A 17835-nucleotide genomic window follows, 5' to 3' on the forward strand; every position below is an offset into this window, starting at 1 on the left:
TATAGGCTCTTGCTCAGCTTTAAGAACATAGCAATTGTACTCATGTGCCCCTTCAGAGACATGGAATCCCATGGATTCAGGTTAGAATGGTCATCTTAAGATGAGTCCCGACACATAAGTTCTATTAATATTTAATGACCTTTTCTCAAAGAAAACTGTGGTTAGATTTTGGAACTGCTCTGTGTTAGTCCAGAGGTTCTCAACCTGTGGGTCAAGATTCCTTCAAGGGTCAAATGACCCTTTCAAGGGAAACACAGATATTTATATTATGACTCATAACAGTAGAAGAATTACAGTTATGAAGTAGCAACAAAAATGATTTTATTGCTGAGGTCACCACAACATAAGGAACTGTATTAAGGGATTGCAGCATTAGGAAGGTTGAGAACCGCTGAATTAGACAGGGTTAACAGAATAATGGCTTTGACTTCATTGTTGGAGATCTAAACCGTTGAGAGCTCAGGTTAGAGAGAATATTGGTTGATGACATGAGGTAAGTGCTTGATTTGATGAAGTCCATCTCAGAGTTGAGCTAGTTGGTATACGCATGCAACTTGTTGATGCTTTCCCTTCGGTGATTAGTTGTCAGAAGGCACAGAGCATTTACACAACACCTACAGGACTTCCGGTCCTTGAGTGGAAGCCATATAGTGCAAGTAAAACACAAACAGCAAAATGATGACCCTTGAGTGACGAATAGATCAAAGGTTATATGCTTTCCCTAATAGCGGAAAGAGTATATGCTGTCCTGGATAGCAGAAAGATTATGTGCTTTCCCAGATAGTGGCCCAGAAATCATGTCCATCCCTAACAACTTGAATGATTAAGTGTCTCATGTTTACTCAACTTGGCTTGTGGAAAAGGTGGAGGACTCTTGAAAAGAGTTATTTATCACAAATAAAATGAGATTATGATATCTAAACCCAGTTGTCACTACCAGAGCAAATTCAGTCTTGTTGCTATATATGTACTTTTTTTTTTCTAATTCTCATGATTATTTCTCCTAGCTTCCTGAATATCACTAGGAAGGTATTTAGGAATTTAGTTTGCTGAGATATCCCTTTATAGTCTAGCTGAAGTTAGTCTGTTTCTCTGCTTTTTAGCTTAATTATGACTGACCTCCTCACATTTGAATATTTTAACATGATCAAAGTATTTTCTCACATGGCTAGTTTTTAAAACTTATTTTTATGTAGACATTTACACACACACACACACACACACACACACACTTCCTTTCTCAGATTATATGCTACATTAATATAATCCTCAGTGGACTATATGTAACTCTTAGCTGTTTTCCCATTTGACTACTTTCCCAAGGAGAAAAGTTCATTTAACAGAAAAAGAGACTTTATGCCATATTTTCTTGAGGGAATCCCAGAACTTGTGTGTGTTCACTGAGGAGAGCCAAGGGGTAAGTGGGTGTGCACTAATGCCCGTAGACTGTTTTCAACAGAAGTCATCTCTCTGTGGAATAATGAGCTAGGAAGAGCCAGATGACTGAATGACTCAGCCCACTCCTTCATAGACAAAGGGACTCTTATGAGCAGCCTGAAACTATTACAGATTTACAGTGTGGGGAAAATGGGATTAATCTGCTATAGTTAATAAAAGACTTCCTATGGTTTACTTGGTATATGACTTCCCTAATATAACTTTAATGTTTTTGAATGGTGTGCTATCTGAGGTGTTATTCCCTAAACTTCAGACATTGTCCCTACTTATTATATCATACCATACCATACCATATCATAGTGGATGACATCTTAATAATTTGTAAGTAAAAATATGTGAGTGACACAAAATAAATCAAATCCAAGTAATTATTGTAGCTCTGTGCATCAGGTTGTTAATAATAATCCAAACCCCCTTCCCTCTTGAACATCAAGTGTAAGAATTTAAACTTAAAAATATAGAACTTCAATGTTGTACAAAGTTAGATGGATGGTATTTGTTAATGGTGTCTGCTGGTCATATTAAAGTCCACATGGAGCTCTGGGTGGAGAAATTTCCTTTCTTCTTTCCAGATGGCTTCTGTAGTTTGGCCAGCATTGAAGACCACGGAAGAAAATAAGTGTGTGAATGACGAACTTGCCAACGATGTTAGAAAACAGGAAGATGCTCCCTAACTCCCTAGGCCCTATACATTCTTCATCTTAGGAGCCCTTAGCGTATTTTGGGGAAACTTTATTGTGATGGTTTAAAAGACAATGGACCCCTGGAGGAGTGGTACTATTAAAAGGTCCGGCCTTGCTGGAGGAAATGTGTCACTGTGGAGTGGGCTTTGAGGTCTTATATATGCTCAAGCCATGCTTAGTGTGGCATTCAGACCACTTCCTGTTGCCTGCCCGATATAGGACTCTCAGCTATTTCTCCAGCACCATGTCTACCTGCTCACTGCCATGCCCCACCATGATGATAATGGGCTGAACCTCTGAACTATAAGTCACCCCAATTAAATGTTTTCCTTTATAAGAGTTGCCGTGGCCGTGGTGTTTCTTCACAGCAATAGAAACCCTAACTAAGACAGTCACCACTACTTAGCTCCTATACAATCCTGTCTGTGAGGTATTGACAAGCAATTTAAATACTCAAAACTAAACATACAAACCTATAGAAATAAAGCATTTGAAAAAATATATTCAAGATTGCAACACGGCTGTTAATTACATAGCAAATTATTACTCCACAACCATCTGCTTAACAAACACTGCGTGCACATACCTACTGGGTCTGTACCATAGATGAGTATTTTCTGAACATTTCAAATCCATAATGACAACTTCCTGCTTCCAGAGATAACAAAGTCACTGACTGAATAAACATCCCACCATCCACTGTTTTAAAAAAAAATCAGGAAAAGGTGCAAGAAAGAACATTTTTGAGATAATTTTCAACAAAAAAAAATTATTAAACTAAAAACTACACTATCTAAAATAAATGAGTGGCAAATAGCCCAGACTGTGAGTTTTCTACTCATGGCACTTTCTACATACAAGCCGGAAAGATGAAGCCCAGCAAGAATGAGGATATCTTACTATTAAATCCCTGTGATGATACAGCATGACCACAGAAACACTTACAAGAAAGCATTTCATTGGAGGATTGCTTACAGTTTCATGGCAGGAAGCAGACAGGCACGGTACTGGAGCTGAAAGTTTGTATTTTTTTTTTTTCTGTTGAATTTGAATGTGGCTCCTTTTTTTTTAAATTACTTATTTTACATCCTTGTTGGGAGCAGTGAGACCCCAGATCCTGAATTTCTTGTAATCCCGTGATCTGAGTGCCTACAGCTGCTCTGAGCATGAGACCTTCAGGAGTTCCTGATGGCAGGAGAGTGGTTTCTGGTGGGTTTGGCTGGGGCGTGGCTGTCTCTATATAATCTGCCCCTGAACACAATAAAGGGGGCATCCTTGGGGAAATCAAGGATGACCCGTGTCGCTGTAACTCTGTCTGTGTGTGTCTGTGTATTTTAACCTCCAGCCCCCTTGCCCAGAGCTTGGTAACTGGGTGCCAGCGCACAGAGCACACAGAGCGCAGACACGGGGGGGGGGGGGGGGGGGGGGCACATCCTGGCTGCAGTTTTCCCTCCCTCTTCTCCTCCCAGTTCCTGCCCTCAACCCCCTCTCTTCCCACCCTCCTCCCAGTCCACTCCCCCTCGGTTTAAGAAAGGACAGGTCTCCCATGTGTATCAACAAAACCTTGCTTATTAAGTTTCAGTAAGACTAAGCACCTCCCCATGTGCTGTCTAAGGCTGGGCAAGGCAGCACAATGTGAGGAGTAGGGTCCCAAAAGCCTATAAAAGAATTGGAGACATTTCCTGTTAACACAGTTAGGAGACCCGCAAGAGGACCAAGCTACACAACTGTAACATATGCAGAGTGCCTAGGTCGGTCCCATGCAGGCTTCCTGATAGTTGGATAAGTCTCTATGAGCTCCTTTAGGCTCAGGTTAGTTGATTCTGTGGGATTTGTTCAGGTGTCCTTGACCCCTCTGGCTCCTACATTCCATCCTCCCTCTCCCCTGCAGCATTCCCAGAACTTGTCTGGGGGTCTGCATCTGTTTCCTCAGTTGCTGGATGAAGACTCTCTGGTGACAATTGGACGAGGCCATCAATCTGGTCACAGGAGATTGTAGTGATATTTCATCTGTATTTTAATAAATAAAGCTTGCCTGAAAATCAGAGAGTAAAACAGCTGCACTGCTCCGCCTTACAGATCAGGCAGTGGTGACACACATCTTTTTTTTCTTTTTTTTTAAAAAAAGAAAACAAATTCTTTTTTTCATTATATATACCAATCCAAGTTCCCACTCTCTTCCTCCTCCCATTCCTTCCACACACCCTCCCACCCCACACCCATCCAATTCTCAGAGAGGGTAAGACACATTGCTTTGGGGAAGGTCCAAGGCCTTCCCTACTGTATCTAAGCTGAGCAAGGTATCATCCAAAGAGAATAGGTTCCCAAAAAGCCAGTGCATGCAGTGTGGATAAATCCCAGTGCCACTGCCAGTGGCCCCTCAGTCTACCCCAGCCATGCAACTGCCAACCACATTCAGAGGGACTAGTTTGATCCTATGCTTGTTCCTTCCCAGTCCGGCTGGAGTTGATGAGCTCCTATTAGCTCAGGTAGACTGTTTCAGTGTGTGTACCCATCATGGTCTTGACCCCTTTGTTCATATTCTCATTCGTTCTACTCTTCAACTGGACTTTGGGAGCTCAGTCCAGTGCTCCACTCTGGGTCTCTGCCTCTGTTTCCATCAGTTGCTGTATTAAGGTTCTATGATGATATTTAAGATATTCATCAGCCTGACTACAAGGCAAGTCAAGATCGGGCCTCCTCTCCTCCATTGCTTAGGGTCTTAGCTGGGGTCATCCTTGTGAATTCCTGGGAATTTTTCTAGAGCCAGTTTTCTTGCTAACCCTATAAAGGCTCCCTCAATCCTAGATGCAGGCAGAGACCACAGCTCCTCATGTCCTAGATGCAGGCAGAGATCACGGCACCTCATGTCCTAGATGCAGGCAGAGACCATGGCTCCTCAGGTCCTAGATGCAGGCAGAGACCATGGCTCCTCAGGTCCTAGATGCAGGCAGAGATCACGGCTCCTCGGGTCCTAGATGCTCGTTCTCTTGTGAGAAAGCTTCTGTGTTCATTCAACAAAGGAGGCCCAGGGGCAGATCAGGGCAGAAGCATCACAGATTCCAATTGAGCTCTCGTTGAGTCTGTTATGAATAGTTGTTTTCATAAGGCGCACAGGATCCGACGCTTTCGCTTCCAAGGTGATCTTATGTAACTCACGAGAATCCCATTCACTCTGCTCAGACAGCCAGATGAAATATGGGATCATATATGCCAGAAAGCAGTTAGCTAATGAAGCCTTCCCTGCCAACCTGCCAATAAAAACGTGTGTTTCTTAATTAAACCTTTTGTGCTACTTTGCAGAATTATTTAGAATTACAAAGTAACTTTGTCTCTTTCCATTTTTCTCTGTTCATTTCCTCATTTTGTTGTTGCTTTGGAGAACTACTTTGCACAGAAGCATGCTAGGAAATTCAAATGGATTTGAAAAATCAAAACAAACAAAAAGCCCAGCAAGTTCTTTGAGCTGTGTCTTAGATATAATTTAGTCTGAACATAAAGGGTTAGGAAAAGAAGAAAATGAGGTATATGTGCTGCTAAGGATAGAGCATGTACAAGCATAACTGAAGAATTAAAGCAAAAACCAAGATAGCTTACAAACTTCACTGAATGGAGATTGAAGGGGAGAAGCAAGCATACACACTGATTTTAAGAGGAAATCACACCGCCCTGGCTGACACAGGTGATGTCAGGAATAAGGAGAGAGAAGCAGATAGAGAGGAACCCGGGGCTCTCAGCCCTGCCTCTCAGCAGATAAAAGCCAATGAGGCTTTGTCCTGAGTCACTGATTCGTATTGCGTAGGTTTCGAACTTTTTAGTTGAATTTTTTAATATTTGAAATGTTTTGATTTGAAAGAAAATTTGATTGTGTGTTTCTTAGGAATATGGAAGATGTGAGTGTGTTTGAATGTGGGATATTTCCAAGAGATTTGAGTCTTTGGCTCAACATCTTGTTTTTACGTAATTCTGTGATGCCATAGTCAAGCTGTAGTCTTTCTTGTCTTTCTGTTGTGTTAGCATTTTCTGGTTTTGAATCTTAAAGTACTTTTTAATTCTCTCAATTCCTTGCCCTCTACACTGAACTGTCACCATCGCCAAATCCTCCTCCTGTCCATCGGTCCAGCAGGACTTAGAGAGTTAAATGGAAGGACATTTTTGAACACGTTCTTACTCCACTGAAAGTGACTTAGTGACTGCCCATCACAAAATTGCTAATAGGTTTGCATACAGGAATTCAAGCACCTTTATTATCTGTTCCACACTTTCTAACCTACTTTCCACCCTAGTCGGTTTTTTCCTGTGACGTGATCGTGGGATTTTTTTCTATGCTGTGTACTCATGTATTTCAGCTCACCATTATCTCACTTAAATGCTTGCTTCTGTCTTTTTATTTATTTATGGCCATCCTCTACTCTTATTGGCTGATTATGACAGTACTCAGAAGACTTTTCTTATTCTGCCTTTCAGGGGCACATGCTCTAAAATGTTTATGTGTATTCTCCGATCACTGATGTTTGAAGGCCACAGACTTGAGGGCACATGTATCTGTTCCACCAAACCATAGAGATTTGATGACTCAGTGACTGCCGTATCCCAGATAAAAATAATCATCCATAAACACAAATCAATATGGATAATCCATTCTGCTACTTATTAGACAGTACTAATAGACTAAACAAATACTGATTGAATTAATGAATATGTAAATATAGTTGTAGTAGTTTAGGTTTTTTGTGAACTCATCAAAATAATAAATACAAGCATTTTTAGGATTAGCATAATCATCTATGTTTTTATTTTGGATCTCTGTCTCATTTAGTTATATATATGGATCTCTGTTTCATTTAGTTATATATGTGGATCTCTGTTTCAGTTAGATCTACAGGTCTCCATCGCGTTTTAACCGAGCAAAACCTAATCTATGAGCATAGCAAAATACTATTAGGGGTCATTTTACAGTTATGTTCCTTTAACAGAGCAGTCGTATTTTTGTTTTCCGCTAGGTCCCTGGACTGTCTGGTTTCTAGCTCTTGACCACTGCAGCAGTGGAGGGGATGTGTTCTGTCGCAGGGAGGGAGCCTTGAATCCGATCAGACATCAGCTGGTCACTCCCGCAAGCTTTGTGCCGCTACTGCAGTAGCACCTCTTGCAGACGGGCCATCACTGTAGACTGATGTCTGCAGTTGGATCAATGTTTACCATTTTCCTGTAACATGGTAGCATGCAGAGTACCTTCTAGTACCATGAACACTAGTTAGCAGAGGTGAAGACTCTATCTAGGTAGGTACCAGCTCAACTTCTCCATGTTCAATATAACTCTACCTTCTTAAACATCACAAAACAGCAATTATTATTAATGGGCTGGAATAGGAATGATAGAAATAACAGGAACCTGAGAAGAGTTAATTCTATAGAGATCCTGAAAGCTGATTGGTTCACACCAGATTAAAACTATAATGAAATACCAAAACCTCCTCCTTACTCCTGTCCTGGTACTGTACTTTGGAGCAGTGGTCTCTGCCAGCGTCTAGGACCTGTGGAGCCATGGTCTCTGTCTGCATTTAGACCTGAGGAGCCGTGGTCTCTGCCTGCATCTAGGACCTGAGGAGCCGTGATCTCTGCCAACATCTAGGACCTGAGGTGTAGTAGTAAGGGCGGCGGAGGGGCTGCGTCCCCAACACCCCAGCCGCCTGCCCGGCTAGCTTATGCCCCGAAATAACAACACACAAACTGTATTCATTTAATCACTGCTTGGCCCATTCTCTTCTAGGCTAATTCTCACATATTAATTTAGCCCATTTATAATCATCTGTGTGTAGCACCCCAAGGTGCGCTTACCAGGGAGATTCTAGCCTAGTCCATCCTGGGTCGGAGCTTCATCCCGGGAGCGGGGCATGGCGTCTCTCTCTGAGGCGTCTGCTCCCGAGAGAGCTGTGGAGACTCTGAGCTCACTTCCTCTTCCTCCCAGCATTTTGTTCTGTTTACTCCTCCCACCTATCCTCTAACCAATAAAATGGGCCAGGGTAGTGCCTTTATTAGCCAATGACCTTCCTCCATCACTGAGGAGCGTGGTCTCTGCCAGCATCTAGGACCTGAGGAGCCATGGTCTCTGCCAGCATCTAGAACATGAGGAGCCATGGTCTCTGCCAGCATCTAGGACCTGAGGAGCCGTGGTCTCTGCCAGCATCTAGAACATGAGGAGCCATGGTCTCTGCCAGCATCTAGGACATGAGGAGCGTGGTCTCTGCCTGCATCTAGGACCTGAAGAGGAATCAGGCACCCAAAGACTGGCTGTTCTATTGCATTACACCATTGGGGGGCGGGGGGCAGGTATCCTGGTTTCTTTGAGACCACTCTTGACTTTTCTCCAATGAAATCATGTTTCTGCTCATTACTAAGTAGTGATGTGAAAGGAGAGGTCACATGTCTCCTTGCTGCTCACCCAAAACAATTAACAAAAAGAGTGAAGAGATAAACAAAAACAAATGACATTTTCCTTAAAGGTAGCAGCAGGTCGGGTGACTTTATAAACTAGTGTTAGTTCTAGAAAGCCTCTGAGAGCAAACACCCACTATCAGTATTTACCCCCCAGGCCAGGTGTGGAGATACACACACGTAAACCCAATATTCGGGGGCTAAGGCAGAAAGATGATAAGTTAAACAGCAGCCTGAACAGCATACGGAGAATTCGGGCCAACACAAGCAAACAAATAAACAAACAACTTGTCAGCACATAAACCAGACTGTTCGTGGAGCTGAGATGTCAAACCCCTAAACAGGATGAAACTTGAGGGGGCAGGATCTGTTTCCCTGCTCTTGACTGTAGCCTATAACACCTAGACAAACCATGGTTGTTGGTATAGTTTTTAATATCTATACAATAAAAAAACCCAAGAGTTTTCTTCTCCAGGGAAGGAAGTGAAAGAAGGGAAAATATGGGGAAAAAATATAATGAAATAAATGTTAACATTTTGTAAGAACCATCTCTGTGGCTCAGCCAGTACTTGCGGCCAAAGTTGGCAACCTGAGTCCCGCCTTTGGGATTCACATAGAGAGAAACAGATGCACCTAAGCTATGTGCTTCTGCATTCAAGCACATACATGCACAACACACTAAATAAGTAGATTAACAAAACAAAACAAAGCATAGGAGCCATGGGTCAGAAGAGGGCAGCAAAGTGTAGCTCAGGCTAGAGAACTAGACTAAGAGTAGCCCGTGAAGGGTGTGTCTGATTGACAGAGCACCGCAGGGCGGGTTCAGAACTCAGGGCAGCAAAGTGTAGCCAGGATAGAGAACTAGACTAACAGTGGCCCGGGAAGAGTGTATCTGATTGACAGAGCACTGCAGGGCCAGCAGACAGATGTGGTTGGAAGATGCTCATCCATCTTCTTTGTACCCATGGCAACAGCCAATCTATCAGATAAAAGAATGCAGGAATGATGGTGTGTTCTCATTATCCCACAACTAGATTCTGCCTGAGTTGAATATTGTCCATCCAAGGACCTACTAGAAAAAAGAAAAAGAAGAAAGAAAACAGAGCTAAGAGTTCTCATTGATATCCTGGCCTAGACAAACACAAGAAACTCAGATTGACAAGAGGCCAAACCACAAAGACTGCATCCTCGAAGAAAAAGACCAAGGACAAATCCGAGGTAAAATGAGAGCATCAGGGGGCAGAACTGGAAGGCAAATCGAGTCTAAAGGCACCACAAGTTTTTGACGGAACTGTGAAACTAATTCTGATACATCCATACCCTCCCTCCCAGTTAAAGGTGGCTGTGTTCACAGAAATGTGAGACCTCACACGGCTAGAGAAATCTCCTGCTGGGACACAGCTTTTGATGTCTCTACGTCTCAAGGTCATAAGTGTGGTTTTTAAAGTTGAGAATGGTCTCAGAGTTCTAGCCCTCATCCTTCTCCCCATGGGTGTGTTTTCATGTTAAGACCTTGCACTGTTCTTTTGGTTCCTGTCTTCCTTTAACATACCTGAACCACCTGAATGTAGGTTTAGGACAGTACAATAGGCTCTTGAGACTTTTTCGTTGACTGCTCTGTAAGCTCTTAGCCCACGCAAGTGCAGTGTGTGTCAAGCTCCACTGTAGATCACAGTTCTGCTATCAAACTGCTCTGCCCACTATGACCAAAGTGGTCATTATAGACAAATCCATGCAAATCTTTTTCTCCTGAATGGAAGACAGTTTTTCTGAGCTGGGGTCTTATTCTTAGCGGAAGTAGGTGCTGAGAGGCACCCTCTATCCCCTAGCCTGTCGAAAAAGCTGGCAGTGAATAGACCCAAATATCTCTGCCCCGTACGCATGGTCTTAGGCCAGTCCTAAAGCCACAAAGTAATATTTCAGGTATTCTCTCCCTCCCTCTTTTATTGGAAAACCTCTACCAAATGAAAAGCTTTTTTCTTTTTTACTTGTGAAAGTGTTTTCCTCTTAACCCACAAACTAATTATGTTGCAAACATATTGGATATTTACTTTATTATCTGAGTCACAATCTATGTTGTCTAATTATTATTAACGTGATTCTATTTCCCTGTCTTAAATTTAACTGCTGTATATTGTACCATAAAAAACAACATGTGAACAACTTATTGGCTCAATTAGGATAATTAATTACTGAAGATAGGCTGCCTGCAGCTCTTGGTTCATTTGACTCAATCTAATAGGATCCATATGCCATGTCATGGTAGAAAGGCTTGAGAAATATCGTTTTAAGTAATTAACTATCTAATGCAGACCTTCAAAATCAACTGTCTCATCCCAGATCTACTTCAAAAGTGCATCCTGAAACCAGGCGATGCATCAGATTCCTGGGGGGGGGGGCTTTTATAAAAAGAGTTCTGAGATTGTTAAAAGGATAAATATAAATACTATATATCAAAATCTATTTCTTATCTTTTCATTTTAGCTATATTGCTAGTCCATTTCAAAATTATCTTGAAAATGCCCATGTTCTTGAAGTTTTCAAATCAAAACAAAAATTGTCTTTTATTTCAGAAAAAGATTTTCAAGTTTAACAATGGTTAAATTTAAATTCCTGCCATTTAATTAGTGAATTAAGAATATGTGTGTGTGTATGTGCATGGCCACATGTGTATGTAAACATGCGTATTCTATATGTCATTTGCAGTTTCTTCTTCTAGGAGCTAAATATTGAAAAAATAGTCTAGCTATGGTGGAAATTTTAAACTTCTAGGCTTTTATATAACTGAAACATTTTTTTAAATTCAAATCATATAGTTATCACTTCAAAATGCATTTTAATGGAAGTAAATGCATTAGTTAGAGGAAATTTTCTTCCCATGGACAATGTTCATAGTTATTTTTAATTGTTTTTGTTAGTGATAAAGAGAAGAGAGAAATCCTACAGATGTTTAAAGTCATCAACTACACTCAGTATCACTTTTGAGGCTTTGATCTGGCAAGACTTCTTCATATTTTTTAAATGGTAACCCTTTAGAGTAAGTGCCTGAACATCACCATCCCACCTAGAGAAAATACAAACAAATGAAGAGCTCGCTGTTGGCTCTGCTCCCTTCCGGAGCCCAAATTTCAGGCACAGCAGGTGTCTCCATCTGTCTGCAAGCTGCCCAGGACTATTTGATTCACAAGGTCATTCCCCTTCAGTAAAGGCACACTTAGCTAACCTCTGAAGAGCCATCTCTATGGAGATCAGAAGGAAGAGTAAAAATACTACAGCCAGTGTACTAATTCTTAAATTAATTAAGATTAAAATTTCAGAAAAAAATACAAATGTGAATAGATAGATTATTGACCAAAGAACCCAGAAAAAGCAAATAAAGCTTAATAATTTATAAATGTTTGAGAACAATTAAAAACTTAATTTAAAATGAAAGCAAAACATTCATGTGATAAAATGCACAACAAATACTTAGTAAACTCAATCAATCCTTGAGAGCTTTGTAGACAAGAACTCAGCAAAGTCGAGCACACACACACACACACACACACACACACACACATGCATACTTCCTGTTCACAGTGGAAATATCACCCCTGGATTGAGGACCCAGTTTTATCCCATTGTTTTTGAAGACCAGGATGTGATTCACTGTAAAAATAGCTCTCTCCAGTATAAAGTGTCTGAACAAAAATAGTTTGTTGTTGTAGTACTCAGGAAAGTCTAAAAAGTGCGTGTGAGTGTGTGTGTGTGTGTGTGTGTGTGTGTGTATACTCAGCAGCCCCATAGACTCTAAACAACCACTGTATAATTGTGTACTTTGCTTTGAAGAAATGTGTTAGGAACATAAAAGAAAATATTGAATCTTACCTCTAATGGCTTTCCAAGTGAAAGAACAATTGTTTCTATTGATAACGAAACATTTTTTTTCTTGTGTGTATAATTCATTTTAGCATTAATGGCATGTTTATGTTTTTGGTAAACCTAAAATTTCATGCTTCTTTTTTTACTATGTGTTACACTTTGCATATTTTAGGTGAACCTACATTCTAGCCAAAATAATTTGTAATAAGATAATACAAGAGAAAAAGCAAAAACTAACACACTGGACTGGACAAAGCAAACAGAAGGAAAGAGCCCAAGAATCAGAAACACACCTGTTTGCACTCTCAGCCATCCCATAAAAACACTAACCTGGAACTCACAATATATATGCAGGGGAGAGTCCTTGTGCCTCCTCCATCATGGGGTTCCAGGAGCCCTGAGGAGACGATTTGATGAAGACATCCCATTTAGGACTGAGTGTGCCAAGGTCTAGAGGGGAATTTGTTAAAAGGAAAGCAAACAGGCAAACAAAATGTTAAATGCAAAAAAGAAAAAGAAAAAAGGAAAAAAAAGAAAGAGAGAGGGGGGTAGGGAGGGAGGGAGAGAGAGAGAGAGAGAGAGAGAGAGAGAGAGAGAGAAAGAGAGAAAGAAAGAAAGAAAGAAAGAGCGAGCTTGTGAGTGCCTGGTTTACCTGACACTGTGCCTAGTTTGGCATGGCAGGAACAGTTTTTATTAAAAGGTTTTTTTTCTTTTTTCTTTTCTGAATTCAACAATAGAGGCAACAGAAAGTTTTTCTGGTGTTAGGTGAAATATGCATGGGGATTTAAAAAAACTTCTTATTTCATACCAGTAGTCATAAATTACCAGAAGCAAATTCTTTACAAGAGCCAACAACAACACAAGAGTGGAGGTGCTGGAAAAGAAACATCCCAGTGTCAAGAATTAGGGATGCACTAGCCCAGTGTCTTCATGTGCTGAGCTCCACTGTGGATTGTGTGTTAGTCCACTTCCGAATTCCCTCTGTGGGGTAAGAGCCACGCAAGGCGTTCTGAAAGCATCCAGCTGTGCTGTGTTACCTGTGATTCTGCAGGGCCCAGGTTTCATGTGTCAAGTTTTTAGATGACTCAACCCCTTCAGTCAGATCCTTTCAGGCTCCTCCAGTCCTGCTCCCCTCTGGAGGGGGTTTTTCTCTCTTTGGTGTCCTACTGATGCATCAGTGTCTAAGAACAGGAAAGCCGCTATTAGGAGTGGGACAAACACTGCTGTTTATTAGAACTGAGCGGTTCCCTTGCCATCCTATCTTTTCAAATGGTGATGAATATTCATGAAGCTGGAAAATAATGGGCCAGCTGTGAATCTTTGCAAGGTGTCTTAGCTCTCCAAACCCAAAGGAAACAAAATGGTCCTATTTACGGGAATCATGAAGAATGAAGAAAGGAGCTAGCAAATGCATTTCCAGGAAAGAAATGAAGGTTCTACAAGTCTTAAAGGAACACATGCATTTAAAAATACCCTTGGTTTTCTGACGTTTTTACAGAAATTTACCTTACAGTGTCAGAAAAGAGAAATAATCCTACTAATCTTTAATTTGATCTCCCTTTAGTTGTAGATAGGAATCTAGATAAATGCTAAAAGAAGGGAAGGAAAAGGAGTGTTTGAAAGATTGCTCTGAGGCATGGCATGTGTTCTAGATTACGGTGAGTTAGTCAATAAATTAGGTGAGAAAAATCCTCCATCTTTCCTGAGACAACAGAAGAAATACAAACCACCCGAGAGCTCCCCTGGAGAAAAGCTGTTGTATCCTGGGAACTTGCCTCTCTCCATTTCTGCACTCTTGGCTTGCCCACTCAGACTTCGCCCTCCCCACTCCTGGTATCATATATGCAACAGCAAATGAAAACACCAAACCAAAAGACAAAACATGGGGCATTTATTTTCCCAAACTCTGTCAGCCTATCAAGGACTGAGAAGTCACGATATAAAATAAATGTCATAAATCTTTAAGCGCCTCCCCTCATATATTTAAAGGAATATGCACACTTAGGCATTTCTGATTTTCAGTTTGCCTAATGTCGTCTTAGAATAGTGAAAGGGAGAAAGATGTAATTGTTACAGTAAGCATTGGTTTCATTTGCCTTCTACTAACTACAAAGGCTAAGAGACAGAGGGAACAGTTTGTTCTTGGTCTTGGAGACCTAGTTAATCAAATGAAGTGCCTCTAGAAAAATCTTAGACTTTTTCCCCATGATATTAAAGAAAATTATTAACTACTTAAAAGTCATGTAGTGATCAATCATCAATTTATCTCACAGACTGATATTTTTCACATAGGACCCTTATAGTTATAAACCATACATTTGCCAAAAATAAAACAAAAATTACATGCACATACATAAACATAGAACCCATTTTGTGCTGGCAAGCTACTCCTGGGAGAGTCCTGGCATCTGGTTGGTATACCCCATCACGTTCATTGGAGAAAGCTGACCTCTTGCCATTCTCAGTGCTGGATTTGGTCTGGTCTTGTTCGTTTTTGTTTGTCGTGATTTTTGTTTTTCTTTGTTTGGTTTTTTTACAGAAAGAGTGAGAACTTAGTGAAGTTGGGATCAAAATATACTGCATGAAAAGCAATTTAGCAGGGCAGTAGTGGCACATGCCTTTAATCCCAGCACTCAGGAGGCAGAGGTAGGTGGATCTCTGTGAGTTTGAGGCCAGCCTGGTCTACCGAGTGAGTTCTAGGACAGCCAGGACTGTTACACAGAGAAACCCTGTCTCAAAAAACCAAAAACGAAAGAGAGAGAGAGAGAGAGAGAGAGAGAGAGAGAGAGGAAGAAGAAGGAGGAGGGAGGGGAAGGAAGGAAGGAGGGGAAGGAGGGAGGAAACTTAAGTGCAATTGTCCACTGTGGAGAAATACTTTTCCTTAAAGCAGAGACAGCTACAATAGGATGCTATACCTTTATACCTTCTGTAATTTATTGAGCATGCACCAAGGCTAGGATATGGAAATGCTGTGCAAATATGATTTGTTTTGTGTTTTATGTGAATGGGTGTTTTACCTCTGTGTATGTTTGTGCACCGCCTGCATTCCTGATGCCTGTGGATCCAGAAGAGATTATCAAATTCTCTGGAACTGAAGTTACAGTTGGTTGTGAGCCATCCTGTGGGTGCTGGGAATGAAACTGAGGTCCTCTGGAAGAGCAGCCAGTGTAGTAATAAGGGCGGCAGGGCTGCATCCCTGGCACCCGGCCACCCCCACGGCTAGCTTTACCCAAAATAATTACACGGAACCTGTATTCCTTTAATCACTGCTTGGCCCATTAGCTCTAGCCCTTACTGGCTAATTCTGATATCCCAATCAACCCATCTCTAATAATCTGTGAGAACCGGTCTTACTGGGAAGATTCTAGCCTAGTCCATCCTGGGTCGGAGCTTCATGGCGTGTGTCTGCCCGAGAGCGGGGCATGGCGTCTCTCTGAGGCGTCTGCTCCCGAGAGGAGAGCTGTGGAGTCTGACCTCACTTCCTCTTCCTCCCAGTATTTTGTTCTGTTTACTCCACCCACAGGGCCAAGCAGTTTCTTTATTGCTTAACCAATAAAATCAACAGATTGATATATGACACTCCCACATCACTTCCCCTTTTTCTGTTTAAGCAAAAAAAAAGAAGGCTTTAACTTTAACATAGCAAAATTACATATAACAAAACAGTTATTAAGTAAAAATTACAATAATCTTTATCATAACTAAGGAAAACTATAACTATAACTAACTATTCTTAACTCCATCAAAGACTCCAGAAAGATATAATATTACCTAAGTAAACAAGAACTAAGAAACTTGAAACTCTAGAAATGACAAAGACATCTCGCTGCCTGGACAGTCACCCAAAGTTCTTTTGTACCGTTGGGGCATCCATCTTCAGCCTTCAGGCCCATAGTATCCAGCAGACATTTTCATCAAGCAGGAAATTCCAAAGGCAGTCACTATCTGCTTGTTCTGAAGAATGTCTCGCAGACTCTCTCATGAATCAGGAACCCCGAAAGATCATCTCACCTTTAGGCAAGTTCAGTAGTCCTCTCTCTGTGGGTTCTCTGTGTCCAGTTTATGCAATAGTCCAGGCAAGAGCAGTTTCTTGCCCAAATGGCTATCAAACTCCATAAGGATCCTCTTCGATGCCCATCTTCCTCTTGAAGTAGATTGGTGCTGCCAGGAACAGAGTGTCTCATTGTCATGAAAAGTCCTAAGTTATTAAAATATTTTAAATGCCATATTCTGCAGCCTTTGAGAGATATGAAGAATGCCTATCTGAAATATATCTCTATATGTCTAGAAAATCTAACTAACATGACTACAAGCTTTACTATTATCGATGATTATCCATTAACAACCTATATTTCTTAATTATACAGTACATATTTAAATGAACTACACAATCACGATACCTTAATCAAAATGAGAAACACTTATACATATAACAAAATTGACCTTAAATCTCTATCAATAAAGCAAAATCTATACTAATGCAAATTATTCATATCTATATCATATCCCCCTTTAAATGTAAAAGAACATTTATAAACATTTTTGGGAATATGGGCGCAGTTATTTCTCTCCAAACTGCTTCCTGCTGAATGGGGGCATCGTTAATTAGGTCTTTCATGGTATAACCTGTGTGCTAGTTTCATCTCAGTTGGCAGTTGAGCAAAGCAATTTTCTGAAGGTGTTCACACCAACCCTTCAGGAGGGCGTGGTCCATCATACCAAATCGGGATAAATGCAATCCACAAGGTCTGATCCTCGTGAAAACAAAAGAAGAATCTCTTTTCCAAAGTATCATATCCTTAGATCCAAATTCAAAATATCTATGTTGGATTAGTTCAGCAGCATTTATAAACAAATATCTTTTAGCATCTGTTTCTCCTTCCTCAGCATTTAAACAATTCAAAGAGAGCATAATAGCATACAGTATCAAAATTCTCTATTTTCCATTTTTGTACAGCTTTGTTTTAACCTCTATTTTGTTTATTTTTACTTTTAACTTTTTGCTTTTTGAGACAGGTTCTCAGTATCTTTGACCTGAAGTAACTCTGTAGACCAGGCTGTCTTTGAACTCTCAGAGATCTGCCTGTCTCTGCCTCCCAGGCATTCGGGATTAAAGGTATACACTACTACACCTTGAACTCACAGAGATCTGTTTGTCTCTGCCTTCTAGGCACTGGGATTAAAGGCGTGTGCTACCACACCTTGAAGTCACAGAGGTCAATCTCCCTCTGCCTTCCAAGTGTTGGGATTAAAGGTGTGTACTACCACACACAACAACTCTCTTCCTTTTTTTTTTTTTTGTTTTTTACTTTAAGAACTTCAACTTTTAGTCTGCATATATTTTTAACACACTTTAAACCATTCAGAAATTTTCTCTGTCTTTGAATCGCTCTTTACT

The sequence above is a fragment of the Microtus oregoni genome, unplaced genomic scaffold (genome assembly GCF_018167655.1).
Source record: "Microtus oregoni isolate MIOR12 unplaced genomic scaffold, Mior012 000060F_ref0000265, whole genome shotgun sequence".
NCBI classification, from domain to species: Eukaryota; Metazoa; Chordata; class Mammalia; order Rodentia; family Cricetidae; genus Microtus; species Microtus oregoni.